We start from the raw sequence: 7,500 nt of genomic DNA on the forward strand, positions 1-7,500 counted from the left end.
GCTTCGTCCGGGTCAATGTGCTATGACCTATGACATCTTTTTATTTTAATTCATTCATTTATTTGTTTACTATTTCTTTTTCTTTTTTATCGTGGCCAAAATGCACTTAACAATATCATAATTAGTTAAAATACCAAGATGTAGAATTCAGCTCCTCATTATCGCCTTAAATGCATCTTCGCCTCGTTGAATAAATAAATAAATATCTAAATAATTAAATGGATGAATGAATAAGGAAGTAAATAAAAAGACAAATAAATATATAGAGAGATAAATAGATAAATAAGTATAGATAGGTGACAGAAAATTCGGCTGATAATAAACAAATAAATTAATAATTTTAAAAAGTCAGTTAAGGTGTATAGCGAACATTTTTTCTTTAAGTAAATATATGAAATAATAATGCTAATGATAATGATAATAACGCTAATAATAATAATAATAATAATAATAATAATAATAATAATAATAATAATGATAATGATGATAATAATAATAATAATAATAATAATAATAATAATAATGATAATAACAATAATAATGATAATAATGATAAAAATAATAATAATAATAATAATAATAATAATTATAATAATAATAATCATCATAATAATAATAATAATAATAATAATAATAATAATAACAATGATTCAGCCAATATCAAGAGTGAAGTCATACGGAGTTCTGTGGCTTAAGGGAAGAGACGACCCCTGTTGACCTCGTGCCAAGAAAGGTCAAGGTAGGTAGGCGTACAGTACCGCGCACGGGGTCGACTGGGGAAAAGACCAGAAAGAACTGACCGCCACAAAAAAAGGTCAAGTCGGACGAGGAAAGGTCAGATGTTTTTCCTCTTCTTTCTTCTTCTTCTTCTTTTTTCTACTTCTTCTTCAGTTGTGAGTTTCTTTACCGTATTTTTTTTTTCTTTATTCTTGCTCCGCTCTAAGTGTGAGGTGAGGTGAGTAAGTGGCTTGGCTCCGTTAAGAGGGAGGGACGGAAAGAAGGAGAAATAGAGGGATACATGATAAGAGGGAGGGACGGAAAGAGGGAGAAATAGAGGGAGAGACGGAGGGCGGGAGAAATAGAGGGAGGGGGAAAAGAGGGAGAGATGATAAGAGGAAGGGGCGGAAGGAAGGAGAATCAGAGGAAAGGAGAAGGAGGGCAGGGAGGTTAAGAAAAAGGTAGAAACAGAGGAGGCAGAGAGAGGGAGAAATAGAAGGAGAGGAGAGACAGAGGAAGGGAGAAACTGAGGGAGAGAGCGTAGGAGAGAGAAACAGGGGGGATAACGGGATAATCAGAGGGAGGGAAGAAAGGGGGAAATTGAAATTAAGAGTAAAGGAATAAGAAATAAAAGGAAAACATGAGGGAAAGCGGAGGGAGACACAAATAAGGTGAGTGAAAGGGAGTGGAGGAGGGAGGAAGGAAGGTAAGGAAAATGGAGAAATGGAAAGGGAAGGAGAAAATGAAGGAAGGAAGGAGAAGAAAAGAAGATGGAAAAAGAAGGAGATAGGGAGGAAGAGAAGGAAAAGGAGAAACAGAGGAAGAGGAAAAGAGGGAAGGAGGGGTGGAAGGAGAGGAGAGAAGAGAGAAAGACAGGGGAAAGTGTCCTTATCATTAAAACTAAATATATTCTCTGTTAAGACTCAAATAGATATCAACGATTACAAACTGGCCAATTGGTAGGATTAATGGCTGGCTAAGATGTAGGTTAATTGGTGGTTCACTGGCTGCCTAACTAATTAATTTACGGTTAGTTAACTGGCTGGTAAATTGACTAGTTGTTTACTTGGTTAACTATTTGATCTATAAATTGGTTAATTGACGTCTAACTGGTTAATTAATTGAATTATATATATGAAAAATATACTGGAGTATTGTGATGAAAAAATATAAATAAGTTGCTCATGGCCAATGAACCAGCTATCAGATTTTGGCGGTAAATTGAATTCGCCGACAAATCTGATAATGATATCAATGCTGATGGTAATAATGACAGTAAGGGTAATTAATGATAATAATAATAATGATATTGATAAAAACAGTAATTGTATTAGTAAAGATAAATATAATGTGTATAAAATGACAATAATGATAGTGATACTGACATGATGCGAACAATAATAAAAACGATAATAACAATAATAGTAATAATGCAAAAAATAATCATGATGATGATAAAGATGATTGATAACAATAAAAAAACAAAATAAAAATGATATTAATAGTAATAAAAATAGTAATAATGATAATAGTAACAATAATGATAATAATGATAATGATAATAACAATAATAATAACAATGATAATAGTAATAATGACAATAGCAATAATAATAATAATAATAATAATAATAATAATAATAATAATGACATTATTAATAACAATAATAACACCAATAACAAAACTAATGATAACGATAATAATGCTAAGCATAACCATGATACTATATCCTTGCTAATGGGTACATCTAGAATAGTTTGAGAAACACTGTTCTATAAAAATGAGAAAACACATGGAATGAAGGTGGAAATGGGGTCACACAATAAAACGTGGCGTGCAAAGTCCGTAGATTTGGTGACAGGCATTCGGTCGCATTTCCTATTCTTATCTTGTAGTATTTGTCTGACGCGGCAATAAATTTCTCGCCTAATATGCAGAAAAAAAAAACGATGATAAAAGGACGGTATTTAGAACTGGTTGTAGTTATTTAAAAATATACATGAAGCGATAAATGCGCATTAAGAGTGTATTGTTCCATTGTTCATCACGAGTGGAATGTATCATTTTCCAGAGAAGAGGTGAATGACCTCTCTACCGCTGTCCTTGTGTCTCATTTTCACTCTTTCTGACCCCCTCTCTCTTTCTTTCTTTTTGTTTTTTAGTCTGTCTGTCTCTCGCTTTGAACATATTTGTCTCTAGCTCTCTTCCTTTCTCTCTTTCTCTATGCTTGCTCTTCCCTCCCTACATCTACCCCTGTTTATTTAACTTTCTATTCACTCTGTGAAGTATGAATAACATTACACGTCAAAGGCAGTTATTCGAAATGTGCTTCTTTGATCTCTGTATTGCAAGATACCGCAAGTTATTATTGCGCAAAACTATTGCACAACGTCTGCTCTCTATCTCGCGTTGAACATATCATGCAATGCTCACAATATGAAAGCAATTACATGACGAAATACCTGGTATGTAGAATCTCTTACTATGTAGTAGTTGTGGGTATATTTTCTCATTAATACTTTTAATCCATGTGTAAGTGATGGTATGCAGGGGCTGTATTTCTCAAAGATTAGGTTTCTTTTTATTGCGAATACTAAAATGCACCCAGTGAAGAATACAATGGCAATTCACCTAATACTCTGGGGTACTCCGAACGGCCATGCTTAGTCTTTTTTACTCTAATCAGTTGACACTTAATACTTCTGTAATCTTTATAACCTTACAAAACTATTATGACGGTTTAATGCTGTGGAAGCGAAGACCCAGTTCTATTTTAACAAATATTCTGTGTAAGAATGACAAAGAGAATTATAGCGATTGAGTAATATCGCCTTCATTTGTTTTTGTCCTTGTAACTGCGTAAAGTTCCCAAGAAAATTATGACAAGCTATCATATAACGGGATTTCGACTTACGGGCCTTGAACTATCACAGAATAAGGGTAAACTTTCCCCACTGATCATAATACGTTCACCCGCATTGTTCTGCTAAATGCAGAATTTATATGAAATCAAATCTAAATGCTCGTCTTAGAGTTACACGAAGGGTGACATGAGATAGCATTCACTAATCTTATTCTACTAAGCTCTTGATTTCTGAGTAACCTCGTTTTGCTGTGGGTAACGTGTCATCGGGCGCTCAGTGTCACCCCTGTCTGACAAGCAATTACTCGATTTCATTTCGAAACGGGAATTCACTCTTCTTAATAAAACCAAAACAGTAAACCTAGTGATACGGTTGGTTGAAATTATTAACTATGGATACAAAATGGATATCATACCTTCTTTGTGAACTGTCGAAGACTTCAGTACTAGATATAGATACAAACGTTTACTTGCATATGCAGTGGAATACATATACAAGAGCCTTAAAAGTCCCAGAGCACGATGAAGCCTCCCTTGTTCGCACGAAAGAGGGAATAACAGTCACCACACACAAGACAAGCATCATATCTGCACATTTCTTGACCCCAATCGATCTGCTCGGATTGAGAGGTCGTGATGCATCTTCATCTTGAACGACACAGGGCGCTTACGGCATAAGTTCCCTTTAATCTTATGTGATTTAACCTTTATGATGTCAGGCAGTGTTTTGATCCTACGGTATCGTTGGAAAAGAAGATCATTTTTTTTATTACTGCTACTTCTGTCATAGTGTTCCTAAAGACATTAATTACATTTTAGCGGGCAAAATTTCCTCTCACCTGTTCTCACACAAACAAACACACAAATATGAACAATTGTCCTTTTTTTTATCTTATTTTATTTCATTTTTTTTTTTAGGAACCACGGAATAGAGGACAGTGCCATCGCTCACCATAGATGGGACAAGAGATCTGCGTTACAGACTAAAAATTGGTTTATTGCTTAGCAAGGCATTCGTAAACAACGGGACAGCAGAGATGAAAAAATCTCTGATGATCACACGCCAACTAACTGCAAGGACTGAAGTGAACGTAAGAACGCAGATCGGTATCTATGAGCTTCTAATACCACTGGTAATTCTAGAAAATCTATTAATACCCAACGAAGATCCATCCAGTACATCCAGTCTCGGGAAAGAAAAAAACTAGTATCCAGCCTGTGGAGTACCTCGATCCGCCCAGCAGACACTTACTATGTCATCAATATCTAAACCTTAAATACACTACTTGTTTATTGCTTTAAACCATCTTCTTTTACTCAAAAAAAAAAAAAAAAAAAATAATAATAATAATTAGCTAAACAGAGTACTCCAAAGAATAGGGTGCGCTGCAAAGACTAGGGTGCGCTGCCAGTTTTTCATTTTCTGAGTCTGGATGGAGCGTGAGCTGCTTCCTATTATTTCTAGTTCTAACTGTGATTTTTGGGAGAGAAGGCCTAGATGAATACTATCTCCTGGAGGACCGTTTTAAAGCCGAGCTTAGCTTTCGTACTATTTTCTTGTAATTCTGCAATACCTGTAATTCTGTGGAGGTCAGATGTATTTTAGAACAGAAAGTCATCAGCGTGTGAGCAGAGCTGACGAGAGAGAGAGAGAGAGAGAGAGAGAGAGAGAGAGAGAGAGAGAGAGAGAGAGAGACAGAGAGAGAGAGAGAGAGAGTAATAGTATTCTGACAGGATATGTCTTTGAATCGAAAATCCCTCTGCCATATCACTATAAAATACGTTATTGAAATACACTAGTTTTGATGCTACCACCTCTCTCTCTCTCTTTCCGCTTTTTCCTCCAAATTGAACTAACATCAAGCTCTAGCAAGAGATAAAAAAGAGAGAAATTGCGGGTGAGAGGAAAAAATAATCTATATATATATTCACACTCACACACACAAGATAAATAATTATGCCATAAGAGGAAAAAAGGGTTGAGATTATTCGCACAACGTCTCTCAAACTTAATCGTTTTCAATTGAAAAGAAAATGCTGAAGTTTTTTTAAAACGAAAACTACCCTCAAGCGTAATCGTTCTCGTGTAAAAGAAAATATCTAAGGTTATTCGCATAATTCTTGAAAATAATTTTCCGCGTGAGAGAGAGTGAGAGAGAGAGAGAGAGAAAAAAAAGGTTATTTACACAGTAACTGTTCTCAATCTTTATCACACTCTTGATTAAGACAAAAAAAAAACAAAAAGCAAAAAAACAGAAAAAAAAACAGAGGTTATCTGCAAAGGAATAATCTCAGACTTACAGTATTTTTTTTTTCTTTTCGCTTAAAAAAGTGAAAAAGAAATCTGAGGTCATTCACACAGAAATAATAATCCTCAAGCAAGCGAAACCAACCGGACTTGAGGTCAACCAACTTCGCGAAAATGAACCTGGTCTGCCTCACTCATAATTAAATTCGCATGGATCATATGACCCCCAAAATATATCAAAATAATTTGTTTTATTATACCTTTATTTTTGTTAAAAAAAAAAAAAAAGTAAAGTAAACCTGACTCGCATTAAACACTACGGAATATCAAGCAAAACAAGTTAAAAATAAAACTACCGTTTCAGGAAACTGGTTCATACGATATTTCGTTGTGGGAAAGACGGCCAGCATTAGTAATAGGGATGGAAATGACTTTCAATTTTCACGTTTTAATTCAATTGCAAAGCTTGTGGGGATTGATTATCATATGCCTGGTATCAATGTGGTATTAATGTGGATAAATTATAAAATAAAATACACCAAAACTAGCATTACTAAATCTTTGAACAAACAGATACATTGCTATTCCCTAGACGACTTTAATAGCTAAAGCCTAGACATCTTTATAAATTGAAAGGAAAAAAAAATATCCTGATATAAAGCTTCACAGAAATATCCCACTACTGCTGGAATGGCACACACTTATATCAGATCATTCTAAGTAACAAAATACAACTTCGTTATAAACTTAAGCCTAAATATCTGAATAATACATCATTAACACTATAAAACAGATGACCTACAGCGTGGCCAGCCTAAATCGAAAAGAGGCAGCACACGGTAGATCCCACGGCGCTCTGGCGAGACGTTCGCATAATTATGCTAATAATAATAATTTAGTTTGATTCCATTTGTTACAATGGATATTCTTGGTGTGACATACTGTCTGTTTCATTTTTGCTTCTAAATTACCCCAGTGTGCAAGGAATGGCCGGGGTTACCATCCACTGGCGGCGAGGGATTTGAACGCAGGTAAGCAAGATTGCTAGACGAGATCGCTACCGCTGCACTACACACACACACACACACACACATCTTAACGATAGCCAGCGAATTATAAAAGAAAATAAATTAATCCAATCGGCACGTATGGCAAGAATACATGCCATGCCCACTGTAATACAAGTTTATTTATTGTATTTACACATACATGGCTCTACAAGTGCGTAGTCATCAAGGTGTCCGTTATTAGTCCTACCTATCTCACCTGTTTACACTTTTCCTTGACTTTTGAAAAGAGTCTTTTGGATTATTTCATATAATAATAATAATAATTTAATAATCATAACCTTAATAACAATAATAACAGTATCGATATCAACTGTATTAGAAAGAAAAACAAATTTCCCCGCTAATTCAAGGAATTAGGAAATCAGGATTGGGCATTAGGGCCTACTGATAGACTCCTTGCCGGCTGAGCACATGTGGAGCCATCTGTATGTAACAAAATTCACAAAAAACTACAGGGGACATAACATAAGTTCGGGGCGGTTGGGTTAAATGGAATACTTCACGATGCCTATGAAAACGCACAAACAGGAATACATATGTATATATATGTGTATATGTATTTATATATATGTATATAAATACATGTACACACACACACACAC

Source organism: Penaeus chinensis, chromosome 20 (genome assembly GCF_019202785.1).
Source record: "Penaeus chinensis breed Huanghai No. 1 chromosome 20, ASM1920278v2, whole genome shotgun sequence".
NCBI classification, from domain to species: Eukaryota; Metazoa; Arthropoda; class Malacostraca; order Decapoda; family Penaeidae; genus Penaeus; species Penaeus chinensis.